General features: G+C 54.3%; 1 protein-coding gene across 8 annotated transcripts in view; it reads right to left on the reverse strand.

Moving 5' to 3' along the window:
* Positions 1-15,276, reverse strand: part of HDAC7 (histone deacetylase 7) — a 60,265-nt gene that overhangs the window by 16,652 nt on the left and 28,337 nt on the right. Inside the window, exon 1 of one of the 8 annotated variants that reach the window (XM_042887684.1) lies at positions 2,070-2,362. The exons of the other annotated variants lie outside the window; for them this stretch is intronic. The gene's annotated coding sequence lies outside the window, so the exon portion shown is untranslated. Of the gene's footprint in view, positions 1-2,069; positions 2,363-15,276 lie in introns of those variants that run through there. 8 annotated transcript variants of the gene reach the window in all.

The following is a 15,276-nucleotide window of genomic DNA, read 5'->3' on the forward strand; positions in this document are numbered from 1 at the left end:
AATCCCAGAGCTGGGGTACCTCACATAACCTCCCTGCAGCCCCCGGGGCGCACGCATTCAGATGGTGGCTTTAAATGCAGGGCTGAGCACTGAGCTCCCCACAAAGATGGGAAAAGCATCGTCACCCCGTTATCTTCGCCCCGCTACAGAGGGGAGGGATGTGGCAAGTGGGTGCTGCAGCCCTATGGGGATGCTCCACGAGTCTCTCTGCTCCCACAGCTCCACCTGCTCCCATAAAAGCAGAGCATCTGGGTGTTTTTCTCCTCCCCAGCCCTGCAGGAGCTGCATGGGGAGCTGATGCTCGCTCCAGCCCAAGGGCTTGATGTGGGTGGGTCCCACTCCTCCCTACCAGACATCACATTCCTGCTCCAAAACAAGAGGAGGATGATGTATCTCTATGACAAGCCCTAAAGACTTTTTCCACAAGGGCAGAACTGCGTCTTTCTTTCACTCTGACTCTTGAAAACCTCATTTTCTTTTCCTCCCCTGCAGAAAGTTGCCAGAAAAATCCCAGACACCTGATGACTGAAGCCTGGCAGAACCTTGCAACCAAAGCACGAGCCACCATTAAAAGCAATGCACCTGGAACCAGCAACCCCATGCACACACACACCTGTGAGCAAAACACATTACTGAGCTATTTCCAGCACCTAAATCAGAACCTGAGCCATAAATGAGACCCACATAAGGCAGCAAACGGCCCAGGGCTGGCTAGGATGACTCCCACTGGTTATTTGCAGCTCATGACCTTTGAGTCAGACATTTAATAGCCCTCCCTGGAATTTTCTCCCCACAAATACGTGCAGTTACATTTTGAAACTTATGACTCCAGGACCCAAAATCTCACAGTGTGCTGCTGGGGTCAGGTTGCATTATATGGGCACCAGAGCAAAATGCTTTGCACCTGGAGCTGCAGCTTTTATTAATGCTGGCAGGTGCAGAAATCCTATCTTTATTTCACTGGGCTATCTAGAATACAAAAGGGGAAAGAAAACCCCATCCATCCGGGCAGGATCTGTACCTGCAGCATCCTTACAAAGCAGAGGACGCAAAGTGCCAAAGGGAGAGGACTCAGGAGGACTGCAGCTCTCAGCAATGCATTCCTGCCTGCTCCTGCTGCACACAGGGTCCAGCTGCCCCTGCAGCAGGGGATGTGGGTGCCCACAACGCAGCCAGCAGCCGTGCAGCTGTGTTTTGGTGCCTTTTCCAAGGCAGCTTTTCAAAGTGTTCCCAAATCCACACGTTGGGATCGGATCTTTGAAGTGTTTCGCCCGGAGGGCAAAAGCGGTCAAGAGGATTTCAGGTAACCCCGCATCACAGAATTACCCCCAGATTGTATTCATAGCCCTGAATTTTGCTGTAGGTGATGCTTTAAACCAAGCAGCTTCCTTCACACTCTGCACAGCTCCCACAGCATCCTGCATGCGTGCCAGCAGCTCAGCACCCCCCTGTGCTGTCTCTGTTCCACAGAGAGGCTTTTAAAACCTCCAAAGCATCAACCGCATCCATGCAGAGAGAGATGAGCCCGGAATCCTGCGTGGCCAAACCTGGTGGTGGTTCAAGTTTAAATTTGAGAGCAATTCAGGCACAAGGGCAAAGCTGAGGGCACAGGATTGAACCAAGCCGTGGGCAGGCAGCACAGGAGTAAGTACTAAGCACTGCTTATTTTATTTTAATTGGTTTCTCTGCAGATAGATCACATCCTTGTGAGCAGCACCCTGGCACAAGGCGGAGCTGACAGTTCACTGGGTGGGCATAGGATCTATCCCTGCCACAGCTGGACACCTCTGGCTGTAGTTCCCACCCACACCGGCTCCATCCCAAAGAGCAGCACCTGAGCTTTCCCTGGGAAGCTTCTCCTCAGCTGCAGTTTCCCCCTGAAATCCAAACAAATCCAGGACCAAAGAGCTTTGCTGAAGGGAAAGCCAGCAGCACTGCGTGCTCCCCAGAGTCACGTGGGCAGCTTCTGCTGCTGGAAAGTGCCAAGAATCGGGATAAGTCCTCAGGCAAGCAGAGCACAGAGAGGAACCATCCCTCCCCGTTGGATTCCTTCCCCCAAAACCCCTCACCTGGTATCACAGCCTGGATGGGGTCTGCAGTGCAGCCCGCAGCATCGCGCACCTCCTCACCTTGCAGCACAGATCCCACAGCCTGCTCCCGAAGCCTTAAATACCACCAAGCCTCGCAGGAGGAGACAAAAGCAGGTGATGTGCAGCAGCTCTAAGCAAGCAAGTCCTCGTGCCGTGCCCAAACTCCAGCACCCCGGCGTCCTCCAGCAGCACCATCTCCTCCCTCAGTGCAAGCTCCAGAAGGAGACACTGTCCAGCCTCGGCACCACCGCCCTCCAGCAGCACTTCCAGAGCTTTGCTGAGGCTCTGGCAGCTCTCCCTGCACCCGGAGCAGGTGGGTGCAGAGCCCCAAGCAGCACGCAGGACGCCTCGCCTTCCCGCACCGGCTCCTTACATCAGCATGAGAGGATGTTGCCTCCGTGCCAAGGGAAGCAGAGGAGAGATCAAACGATTACATAAACCTCTCCCTCAATTACCAACCATTTGCACAAGCAGAGGAGAGCGTTCCCAACCGGTTTGGACCGTGGCAGCCCTGCTCTTTGGTGCCCACAGCATCTCTGGGGTCCTCGGTGTCACTGTCCCTGGGTGCACAAGTCAGTTGCGCCCAGCATCCCACCCTCCATCCCCTTTGCTTATGCCTCTCCAGATTGCAGCAGCCTTGCTTAGTGCTGGGTCACTGCTGTGCTGTCACCAATGTTCTAGCTCAGCTCAGCCCCTTTTTTTTTTTTCCCTTCTCATTTTAATTGCTGCGTGCACACAGCAAGAGCCCAGCTTGACTCATAACCCCCCAGGGAGGAGCTCCGGGCTCACAAGCGGTGCTTTGCTTGATGTGGAATTGCTGAGACAAAAGCCTCGGCTCCCACAATACCCAGTGACTCCTCAAGGGGATCTGCTCTTTAATCAAGGCCTTTCTGCAGACTGCAGAGAAGGAAACCCCTTTGGCAAACGCTGGCCGAGGTCCAAAGCTGGGGATAGAAGCCAGATTTGGTCACGAAAAAAAAAAAAAAAGGTAAAAATAACCCAAGCCCAACGCAATACAGAGAACAAGAGAGCAAGGAGTAGGAAGAACTGCACTGGCATTGCACACAGGGAACAGGATGCACAGGGAACAGGGCTTACAGCGCTTCAGCATCACCTCCAACCAGCACTGGAGCTGAGATGTGGGCTTTAGGGCAAGAGCTATTTATGTCAGAGGAAGGAAGCCACAACACTTTCAATTTCCTGCACAGGTACATTTCTGGCATCCTTTGCCCTGGGTCCTCACCAAGAAGCTGCGAAATGCATCCTTCAGCTCTAAGCTGGTGCAGTGAGGCAAGGTGCAAGCATCAAACCCTCAGCACAGAGGAAGCTGAAGCACGCCTGGATCCAACAAACACTCCTGCTGTGCCACAGGGACACCAGTGGCAACCACTTAAGGTCAGCACTGGTGCACGTGAGAGGCTGGGCAAGCTGCTGGGCTGAAGCTGGGGAATGCAACAAGGGTTGGAAAAGCCACACAAGGCAGCAGGGCCAGGTCTGAGCAGGGCTCATCCCAGATCTGGTCAGGATAGAACAGGAACAGCAGGCACAGAGCAGCTGCAGGACATGAGTGTCCCCAGCAGGGCACCAGGGCACACTGGGTGTTCACATAGCAATGCTGTCCAGAATGCTGGACCAATTCTGCTGCTGTGCTGTTTGAGGAGGAAAAAATAGTAAACAAAGCCCCAGAGAACCCAATGCAGAGGTTTTCCTTGCACCAAGGAAGGACTGCATGCGTCAGGGATGCATGCAGTGGCTCCTTGGTGGGTGTCAGACCACCATGCAGGGTCAGAGCTGGTGCCAAATCCCCACCCAGGACCCCAAATAACACCAAGCACCCCGCTGAGTGCACACTGCAGTGTTGCACTCAGCCCTGAGGATGCTCCAGGCTCCAGCACCTGCAAGAGACCCTCCCAGTCCCTTTGGCACAGTCACTCCCACGAGTCACTGCATGTCCCCCATGGCCAGCATGCCCCATGCAGCCACCCTGCAGCAGCATGAGCGATGCAGAGGTTGGTGGGAGCCCTGGGATCCCTCCCAGCAGCCACAGAACCGGGTGCAGCTACCACACCCCAGTGGTTCTCACGGGCAAGCAGGAACCTTGGCAAAGCCCCATCCTGCTGGCAGCCAGCCTCACCAGGCTCATTAAATGCAATTAAGCTGGAGTGGGTATTCCCCCCCTCCGCCCCCCCCCCCCAACCCATCCTCTTCTCCTCCTCCTCCTTTTGGGGATATTGCTTTTAGACAAAACAAACAGGGCAGCTTTGCGTGGGCTCAGGCAGGTGGCTGGCACCTGGGCCCTACGCAGCAGCAGGTGGAAATGGCAAAGGCTCTGCAAAGGGGAACGTGCAATAAGCTGGATCATAAAGGAGCTCATTCCCCAGCACATCCATTTTAGAAACAGGGGAAGGACTCAGCCTGAAGTTTGTTGCACCAGCATCCTGCATCGTTCTATAATTCCATGAAGATGCAGCAGTGCCTCAACCTGGGCACAGCAGGACGGTGCTTCGGAGCCCTTTGCACAATGGGCAGCCAGCAAAATCCTCTCCCCGCCCCCTCCCCACATCCCTTTGAGGCAGAAAGGAAGAAGGCTGGAAACATCCTTCCTCTCCTCCGCACAATACGATGGAAATAGCACGGGAGGAGCGGCGGAGGCGGCTCCACGCAGCCCCAGTGCCTGGCCAGCAATAAGGACAGCACAGCCAGCAGCTTCCTGCCATTGTCCCGGCCCTGTGCAGCTGCACCCAGTCCAGGACAGCAAAACCAAGAGCTAAACTCAGTTCCACAGGGATTTAGGAGCAGAAAGAAGGCGCGATGAGATCCACTGCCCAAGCTGCCTCATTGCTGCCAAGTGCAACACTGCCACTGTTCAGACTGCGGTGGTACCCCTGTGCCCAGCAGCCAAGTTTGGGATGAACCCCAATCCTGAAGCTGCCAGGCTTTTGCAATGCACAGGGAGAAAAGCAAAACAAAACCGACAAAACCAAGAGGAGAGCAGAAGATCCCAGCACAGGAGGTGAAATTAAGCCCCCAGGGAACAAGTTCAACACTACATCCTTACTCGCTGCTCCAAAGGAGTGGTGACATGCCCACCCTGCTCCAGCATGCGCATCAGCAGCCATAAAACCCTGCAAGCAGCTCACACCAACGTAAACCCACTGCTTGTGAATGGGTGAGGCTGGCAGAAGAACCCACAGCCTCAACAGGGAGAGAAACAGGAGCAGGAAGGAGAGGGACAACACCAAACAGCCCCGTGGCTCCTCTGCTGAGCCCAGAGCAGCCATGGAAGGACCATGAGCATCGTGCAGGCAGCAAGGGCTCTGCATCCCCACTGGCCCTGCCCAAAATACCTGCTGCAAAGTGGAACCAGGCACTCTCACGGCAGCTGCTGCTGCTCACTGCACCGCTACCATCCCATCCACAGCCCAGCTGTGCCAGGAGAGCTGTGAGCCCGGCTGCTCCGCTCCCCAAAGGCTCCCAAGTGCATTTTTGTCCCTCTTGACATGTTAAAAATAGAAACCAGCAGTGTTATTGTCCTGCAGGCAAATATAGAAAGCTTACATCCTCGCTTGCTAAACATCTACGCAGCAGAGACTATTCTAACACGCTGGAAAGCTCTATTCACCAATAGAGCAAAACTTGGGAAATCAGCACGTCCCTAGGAGAATTTGATGCACTGCAGCTCTAAACACCAGTGGTTAACTTGCCCTCCCCCTCCTCTCCTTGCTTCCCTGGCTTTTTTTTGCAGGCTTTTACGCATCTGCTCACTCTGGCCTCCAAGGAGGCTGCGCAGGCTCGCACGGCACTGCAGAAGAACGCGCTGCCCCGGTGCTGCCCTCGCAGATGGGAAAGCAAACATGATCCAATCTGGGAGTGGACTTGTCACTGTCCTCCCTTAACACTTTCCAGCTCCAGACAAAGCGTTGCTGCAAGGAAACCGATGGCACACTGAGAGGGGAGCTGGAGGACGCTGCATCCCAGGTTCCAAAGGGTGAAAGGGATTTGCATTTGCGCGCTCCTTACAGACCCCTGAAGGGAAAAGGCAACGGTGACCCCAGCAGCAGGAGAGAGCTGAGCTTCCCCATCCGTCACCCCTGCTGACTCAGGAGGGAGGGGGCCCCAGCCTCATTCTTGGAAAGGGAAGATTTCTACGCAAGCTCGGCTTTTCCATGAGCGTTTGGGCGAATGCACTGCACCACTCCCACCCAGCTGGGACGGGGCTCGAGATCCAATTTCATTTCTCCAAAAAAGCAAATAAATAAATAAATAAAATCACACGGGAGATGGAAGAATTCATCGGGTCACTTCCAGCTCCAGGCAGGATCCCCACCTTCTGCAAAGGCAGCCCTGTGCAGGGACTCTCCGTCTTTCCTGCAGCTCCCCAAAGCGCTGCTCAACATGGAGATGCAGCACCAGGACCCGCTGCTGCCTCAGGATGGAGAACTCAGAGGGTCAGGTGCAGAGTTCCAGGGGAGCTGCCTCAGTCAGCCGGCCCCCAGCAGCACAGCAAAGCCCAAGCAAGTGATGGCAGCAGGTTTGGGCTGCGTCCCATGCTGCTGCCCCTCGCTCCATCCCACCTGCTGACTCCAGGGATCTGCCAGCTCCAACTCAGAGCAGCATTTAAAGGCTGGCTTCTGCACTTGTGCTGTGCCACGTGCTGGCTTGCTGGACTCAGCAGAAAGGAGCAGCAGTCAAAGCCAGGAGCATGCAGGCTATCGCACTGCAGGCATCGACCAGCTCCAAACAAGGCACCCTCCACTTTAAGCCCAGCTCCCTGGGGGTAGGAGCACCCCGACAGGAGGACAGGGAAAACATCAGGGCTGATACATCACCAACACCCCAGCAAGCACTGCTGCAGCAGTAAGGCTGTAAATATCCTCATGCAGACGCAGTGAGCAGACTGCACATAACTCACTTCAAACCCCCCCCCCCCCCCCCCCTTTCCCCTCCCCTTCGCCCCAAAAGAAAACACACACCCAGAAACAGAAGGAAACCAGGCAGGAAAAACCCGATGGTCATTCGACAACTATTCCAAGCCTCCCTGATCCCAGGAGGGAGCTGCTCTGTGTTCCACCACATCCCCACAGCCACATCACAGCTGCCCCGTGCCCTCCCCCATCATCCCATGCCAGCTGCCAGGGTCTGGTGCACCAGGGCTGCTTTCTCCTCATTTCATGCCGTGCACATCTCAGCTGGCATTTCAGAGCCAGCCCAGTGCCAGATTTCTCTCTGCTGAGCCAAGGCACTTGGAAATGCATGACGACTTCAGCAGATTAATTGGAAACACAGCCTGGGTGTTGCAATCCCAGGAATGACTCCAATTTCAGGAACAAATGTTTTCATCTCAAAGTGGGAGCAGTCACCCAAGTGGAAGGGTGCATTTTTGTTGCTGTAGCTCACCCCTCCCCTAGCGTGGGGGGTGGGATGGGAGCAGCACTGTGTCCCAATGGAGCAGCCAGACAGGCATTCGAGTCACCAGGAGCTGCTGCAGGGATCCCTGATGCTCCAGCTGGCTCCAGAGAGGGACAGCTGAGGTTTGCCCACATTCTCTCTCCTTTTACAGCAGCACATCATTCCTGCCATCAACTACAGCAAGAGGTGGGAGAAGAGGAGGTGGTGGGGTCCCTGTGCAGTTCACCAGGTCCCCAACAGTGGCTACGAGGCAAGAAGAGTCCTCCTGTGGTTCCATCCACATCCTAAGGATATGCTCCCAGTTCTTGCACAGGTGACTTTCCAAAAGGCCACTAACCCTGCCTAGAGCCCAGCAGAACCTGCTCCACCACTTCAACCAAGCTGGAAAAGATGTCCCTTGGCTCTTCTAACTTCCATCATCTCACATGGATCCTTTCACCCTAAGGACCAAAGGTGGCCAAAGAGTCCCCAAAAGGCCTCTGCTGAAGGCTACGGGAGCTCAGGGATTCACTTTCTGGTCCCATCACTCTTGAAGGTGACTCTTCTGCTCCGTGTCAAACAGGTGGTGACAGCCCAGGCCACCACACTGCAGCAGTGCTGGAGGAGATGCTGGCTGCCAGCACAGCTCCCCAGAGCCAAGCCCAGCAACAGGTCAAGAAAGAAGGGACCTATTCCCACAAGGAGTAGGGCTGAACTTGCCAGAAGCTGGAAATCAATCCCCACAGGACCATTCACTCCATCTAGTGGCAAGCCATCCCCGTGCTCCCATGTTGTTTCTCCTTCTCTATAGCAATAACTCTTTCCCCCTTCCAGGATTTTCAACATCAATTTGCCATTTCTTTGCTCAATGCTGTTTCCTGCCAACCTCCCATGCTCTCTTAGGTGGTCCCTCCACAGCCATCACAACTCTTGAACTCTCGCTCTCCCTTGGCTGACAAAAATAAAGTTCTGCCACGGCTTAGCAGCTGTGCAGCAGCTTCCCTGCTCCTGAAGGTGATAAGCAAAGAAGAAAAGCTGGTCTGGCCAGAGTCCTGGCAGGGATGTCAGCTCCGATAGCCTGCTGCCAGGGCTCCTGCAACCCAAGAAAAACTGTGTGGGCTGTGGAAAGGGCATGTGGCTGCTGCTGGAGAAGAAACCAAGCTGAAAGCCCAGGGATGGACGCTGGGAGAAGCCTGCTTGCTCAGCTCCTGTGAGCTGCACGCACAGCTAGCAGGCACCCAAGTGGGAAGGAGGGATGGAGGTGCTGCAGCTGCTTTGCTGAGTCTGTGTCTGCTGCAGACACGGAGCAGCGCTCATGTCCACTTCTGATTTGGCAGGGGTGCAGCAGGACAGTCCCACGCTGAGCTGCGAGGACGTGGAGCAAGCAAGAGCAGCCTGCCTCGTGCAGATGAGACTGGGGAGGGGAGAGCTGTGATTTCAGCTGGATAAAAAGCATGCTCACCTTCCCAACCAACTCACTGCTGCAGGTCCCATTTCGGCTGGCTGCACCTCCTCCTCCAGATGCTTGGCTTCCCTCAGCAAAGCTTTGCCAGAGCTGGAGCTGAACCCAGAGCACAGCGCACACCACAGTTTCTCAGCATCCCACTGGGCAGTGAAATGCTGTGGCACACCCAGGGCTGCACAAATTCCTCCTGCAGCCCCCTGTCCAGGCCTAGATCCACTTCCCCCCAGCCCCAAATCCAATTTCTTTCTACATCTTTGCCTCTCAGAGCAATATTTTTCTCTATAAAATTGACATTACAAAGACAGATCCTGGCTAGAGTTTTGGCTAGGGGTTTGATTTTTTTACTTGCTGCCATGAAGATGCTAACCCCTCTCTTTGCTGGAACCAAGATGCTCTTACCTCTGCACTGCACCATGCTCAGAAGCCACCCACATCAGACACCTTCCAGCCAAGACACGTCCAGCACACTCTTCCATTATAACTCCCCAAGACACATCCCAATGCCATCCTAACCCACAAACCTCCTGGAAGCCACTGTGACCAAATCCTTGCATCAAATCCATGCAAATCATGGCTTTTCTGCAATTCATTTAGATATTCTGACAAAACAAAACCACCAGATGTTGTAATGAGATGCCACTTACAGAGCTTTCCTCACTCCAGCACCTCCTGTGAGATCTGCAATTGGGGCAGCCCTCTCTCCCTAATCAGGATATCTGAATGCTAAAAGCACGTAAGAAAAGCAAACTGTAGCATGTTGGCTTTCCAAACCAGCCTGGTGAGCTCCAGCCAGGTTTCATCTCTCACTCCCATGGTCAGCAACACCCAAGTCACGAGCAGAGAGGAAAAAGCTGCACGGATGGAGAAGAAAGCTGTTAAGTTATGCAAGGATGCCCTCCGGCCAACAGCAATGCTGGGAGGCCTCCTGCCCCAAAGCCAGGAGATAAGGCAGCAAGAAGAGAGGACACGCAGATCCAGCACACACCCAAGCTCATGCCAGCCCCAGCCCACAAATCCTTCTGCAAGTTTCCCCGTCCCACCTCCAGATGTGCCAGCACCCCATCCTACACCCTGTGCCCCTCCCAAGCTTCTCCTCTGTCACACCCTCCACCTTCTTTGCTCACTTTGGCACATCGTCCCCAACACGTCTGCGTGATGCGAAATGACCTCGGTGTGCTAGCCAAGCATTATCACTTGTTCCCATCGCTGTCACAGGCCATCATCCAGTCTGGGCTCCTGCAGAAAGGAGAAAACCTCCACCCAACAGCACAGTTACTCACAGCTAAGCCAGACCCAACAGGACATCCAGCCCCGACAGCACGGTCTCACCAAGAAGGAAAAATTCCTTCCAGTTCCTTGAGGCTTGACAGATCTTTCAAGGGTTCTTCATTTGTCGCTGTTATGAATCCACACCTCAAACCACAAGCAAAAAAAAAAAAAAAAAAAGCAGCCAATAAGATAGACAGGAGCTGCAAAACAAACCTGGGAGCTCTTTGGAAGGAATGAGGCTCCAGACAGTTCTCCAGGGGCTCCTTTTTGCTGTGATTCGATGTGAAATCAGATCAGACACGGTACTCCTAGGACGGCATTTCAGGGCCAATGCACAAATTGCAAACTGTCCTCTGCCCCCACCACTGCTTTGCTCCATTTCTTTGGGTCTCCTTGGCTGATGAAACCAACCTGAGCTTCGCCACCATGCCCTCCTTCAAGGCAGATCCAGCACTGTGCAGCCGTGAGCTGCACAACAAGCCATGGCCCTTTCTGAAGTGGAACTGCTCATCTTTGAGCTCCAGAGGTGATGGAAAGTCCTTTCTCCCACCTGATGGCCCACCCGTGGCACCATTCAGAAGCAGACTCGAAGCCTTTAGCCCTGATCAGTTATTTTTGAGGACCAACAGCACTGTGGCATTGCCACCAGCATCATCTCTCCTGACACCAGCTCCTGTTGATCCGCTACTGATAAACCTCTGAGAGCAAAACCAACAAGATTTACGCACAACCTTGCACGTGCAAGGAGACAGAAAGCAAAGCATGCCCAAAGAGGCAAGCTGCAGACACTTCTGCTCAATTGCATCCACATCAGGAGCACTCCACAGCTTCATCTGAGCTTCCAAGGAAGCTCAGCATCCAGCTGCAGTATTTACAAAGCCAACAAGAAGCACTGAGCTGGCATCTGCTGCCTTGCGAGGCTCCTACCTGTCCATGCAGGGCTCCTCAGGTTGCTGCTCGCCCCCGAGCTGAGGTTGCACTGCAGCAAAGCCTCTTTGGTGACAGATGAACCACCACCACCCTCTGGTTGGTTACAACCCACTATCAGCATTTATTTATTTTATATCAGAGCAAGTGAAGCGTCAAAGCACATCTCTACAATCCGCACAGCAGGCTGGGGAGTGGAGCTCTGCTTCTGGAGAGCCTTTACCTACAAAGGTTTAGCATCACTACACACACAGAGGAGTCTTGGCACCTGAGACCTTCAGGGCGTCCCACAAACACTGTCACAAGCTGCAGGAGCTGAGGACACCCAACAGCCATCGTCCCACTGCTTGTAAAGCAGCATAACACACAGCACTCCATGGTTTTCATGGCTTCAGTGCTCATTTTATCATTTAAACTTCACTGAGAGACTCAGAAATAATGCAGAAACAGCCCCTGAGAGGCACTAGGAGAGAGAGCAGAGCTGAGCATCACCAGACTCTTTGGCCCCTTATCTGACCTGGGATACACATGACAGCACCTGCACTATTTCCCAGTCAGTCCTGAAAAATAAACCTCTGGAACCTGACAGCAAGGCAAGATCCAAATCCAGTGGCTGCAGCTGCAGTGCATCAACCAGAGTCCACGTTTCAGAGCTGGCTGCAGCTGCAACCCCATCACAGGCATTAAAACACAGCACAGCAAGGATGGCTGCAGGCTCAGATGTCAATGCCACACCACTGCAGACACCTCAAACTCAGGGAGCGCAGCCTCAACCAGGCGCTGCTCCCAACCTCTGCTGGTGTTGCAGATCCGTTCTCCTTCCATTCCTACAACAGTTCCCCTCCCCAAACCCACTCACACAGGAAAAAAGTCCCCAGAACGTGTCGAAATCCCCCACAGAGTTCTCCCACTGTGGCAAGGCCATGTCAGCAACGGTTTAATTGGTGCCAATTTCACAACTTCTCTGAGAAATGAGGAGCTGAACAAAGCCCTTCCTGCAATTTAAAGGAGCTTTAAGACTCTGAGCTGTGCACTGAAACTACCCAAAAGCTACTGGAAAGCTGAACCCGAAGATGACAGCAACTTCCAGCCATGCAAAACCTGCTCTGTGCCCAGACGCCTTACTGCTGGAGACCTCAGATCAAAGCCCCAAATCCTCAAAATGCAACGGGAAGAGCCAAGGGATTCCTCCCCCACCCCCAAATACCCCTCCAGCAGCTCCTCCAGCCCTGGGGTATAACAGCACTTTGGGGCTTGCACCGCTTTGAGCATCTTTGAAAGCTGCAACCAACCGAATCCAGAGAGCACAAAGCTCAGCCACGTCTCTCCCTGTGCATCTCCAGATTTTGGGGCACAGCACAGCCTCGTGTGAGCTTTTCTGGCACAAGCACAGGGTCAGAACCAATCCAACAAGCACTGAAACTGCACCACGCAGCTGCAGAGGGTATTTGCAGGTGCTCTGTGCCCATACAGGTGTATAGCTTGGATGTTTGCTTTCCTGGGTGTTTATCTTCGGGCTGTGTCTGCACACAAGCTTATCTCCCAGGGGAGGGGTGTGTTTCTCCTGCACACACTGTTATCTCGAGGGATGTGGGCTCTCTCTGAGGCGAACACCGCACGCGCATCCCAGTGCCAGCAGCAGTGCAGGCAGTGGGGATGGGGCTCCTGCTCCTCTCCATCTTCTCCATCTTTTATCAGAGAGAGGGAAAGGAAAACACAGCAGCTCTAACAAGGAGGGGAAGGGAGAGAAACGTGAGAAGGATGGAAAGGGAAGGAAGGACGGCAGGGTCCTAATGGAAGAGCACCGGTCCCATCCAGACATGTTCAGGGTCTCCTCGGAAGAACCCTTGTTTCTCTATAAATGCATTATCTCCCATTACCTTCCCAAAGCCCTCTTGTTCACATAGGGGACAATTAACACAGCCTCTCCTAATGCTCATTTCATGTGCTGACCCCTCTGGAGATGAACACTCCAAGCTGCCCAGCGCATCCTCACCACATCCCAGCATAGACAAGAGCTCTGACAGCTGCCATCCCAGACCACCATATAGGAAAGCACTAATTAGCTCTCTCATCACCACAGGATTATATGAAGGCTTCCATCTCACTGCAAGCAGCACCACCTGGCTTTGCAGCACCAAGCTTCAGGCTGCACCCTATGGCCCCCCCATCACCACAGTGCTTTTCTCCATCACTCCACCCCCCCCAAAAAAACACCAACCAGTTCCACTCTGAAACCTCCCAGACTGCTGGTCATGCCCTGGGACCTTGGCTTTCTTCACAACACCAGGACCTTGAGCCAATCTCAGCCCAGGCAAACACCCAGCAATGTCTCACCTGAGCACCTCCATCCCCTGCATCCATGCGGGACCCTCGGCGCTGAACCTGCTGCAGCTGGCATGCAGAAGCCTTCTCCACCAGCAGAGCTCCCAGCCAGCAGTTTGTGCAGCTGCCGCCTCACATCTGCCTCCTCTCTTGCCAATTGCCCAAGAGCCCTCAGCCTCTCATGCCCAACAGTTCAGCTGTCATGGGCTGTGGGAAACCTCAGCTTTGGAAACGCTGCGTTTACACTGATGCAACCCGGCAGACATTCGTTTTCCGGAGTTGCTGTTAAGGGGGAGAGGAGGAATATCCAGCCTGGGTTATGGGCTGACCCATGTCAGGGCTGTGGCCAAGTGCAGCCTCCCTGGGCTGTAACTCTACCTCTTTCCTCTCCCCCCCCCCCTTGGTCCCATCCCACTGCTCGCTCCTTGCGATTCCTCCACCGGTTCCACGCGCCATACGGCTTCCTCCACCATCTGGGCTCCATTTAGGGGAGCTGATGTTTTTCACAGGGCTGTAATCTAAACTTTGGTATTGAGTTTACATCTCGCATACCAGCGTCTCACCACTGCGCCTGGCCACGTCGGGGGGGGGGGTGTCTGGGCTGCCAGGCTCCATCCTGACACAGAGGGATGCAGCACCTCGGCAGCTCCACGTACCTGCAAACCATCAGATAGCCCAAGAACTGCAGATGCTGATGCACAAATCCCACATGGATCCAGCCAGGAGCTGGGCACAGGGCTGGAAAGCAGAGCAACTCACCCTGGGAGGCTGCAGATAGGAGCTGGAGCTCCTAATCACTGTTATCCAGCCTCCATCACCAGCAGCAGGAAATTCTCTTAATTTTTTGCCTTAAGCCCTACCCTTATCTCCATCCACACGCTGCAGTCAGACCCCGCAAGCAGCATTTCTCAGAGCAAGGACAAAGGTTGTCCCTTTGGGGAGCAGAGGATGGACACTGAGAGGCACCAGGCCCTGCAGCATCGCACTGCTTGCTGCTGCTCTGCTTGAGCCAGACCAACCAGATGCAACCATCAAAGCCAAGTTCCACCAACAGCAAGCCCACACCATCAGGGAGCAGGAAGCAGCAGCAGGTCAGGGGCTTCCAGCAATGAAGAACTGCTGAGTTTGTAGGCACCTGCATTTGCAGCTGCCTGCACTGCAGAGGTGGGACAGGAAGATCTGTGCTCCCAGGACACCTCGCTGGACCGGGCTGTGAGCAGATTGCTCTCCATCCCCTTTTCTGCTCCACTCACTGTATGTTAAACGGATATTAAAAAGCACAAAGTCTTCGCCCTGAGCTGCTCAGAGCTCTCCCTTCCCAGAGCAGCGTGTCCTGAACACTTAGCATCGAGTCTTCCATCTTACAGCCATACAAACCAGAGCAGAATCAGGCAGCCAGGCTGTGATGAGGACAGCACCACCACCACCCAAACTAACAAGCAAATTCAGGCACCGTGCAAGCAGCAAGGAGGAGCTTCACCGCCCAAACACAGTTAAGGTGCTGCATTTGCAAAGAGGCTGGCACGACAGCTCCTCTCCCAGACACTGGCCCAGCTCTCCAGCCCCCACAGTTATTTATGAACTGCAAGGGCTTGCAGGCTGCCAGCACACTCTGCCAGCGGGCACAGCAGCATCAGAGAGCACCGTGAGCTGGTTGCATGCTGCAAACTCTGCTCCAAGCCCTGCAGCAGCTCCCAGCCCCATCTCCTCGTCCCCCAACCCGAGGGTCTGCTCCGCTCTTTGGCCAAGCAACCAGGCTGGCTCCATCCCAGCAATCCACATGGCCAAGCCAAAAATGAGAAGTAATGTTTT

The sequence above is a fragment of the Lagopus leucura genome, unplaced genomic scaffold (genome assembly GCF_019238085.1).
Source record: "Lagopus leucura isolate 7727_CA_CO unplaced genomic scaffold, USGS_WTPT01 Super-Scaffold_100103, whole genome shotgun sequence".
Taxonomy (NCBI): Eukaryota; Metazoa; Chordata; class Aves; order Galliformes; family Phasianidae; genus Lagopus; species Lagopus leucura.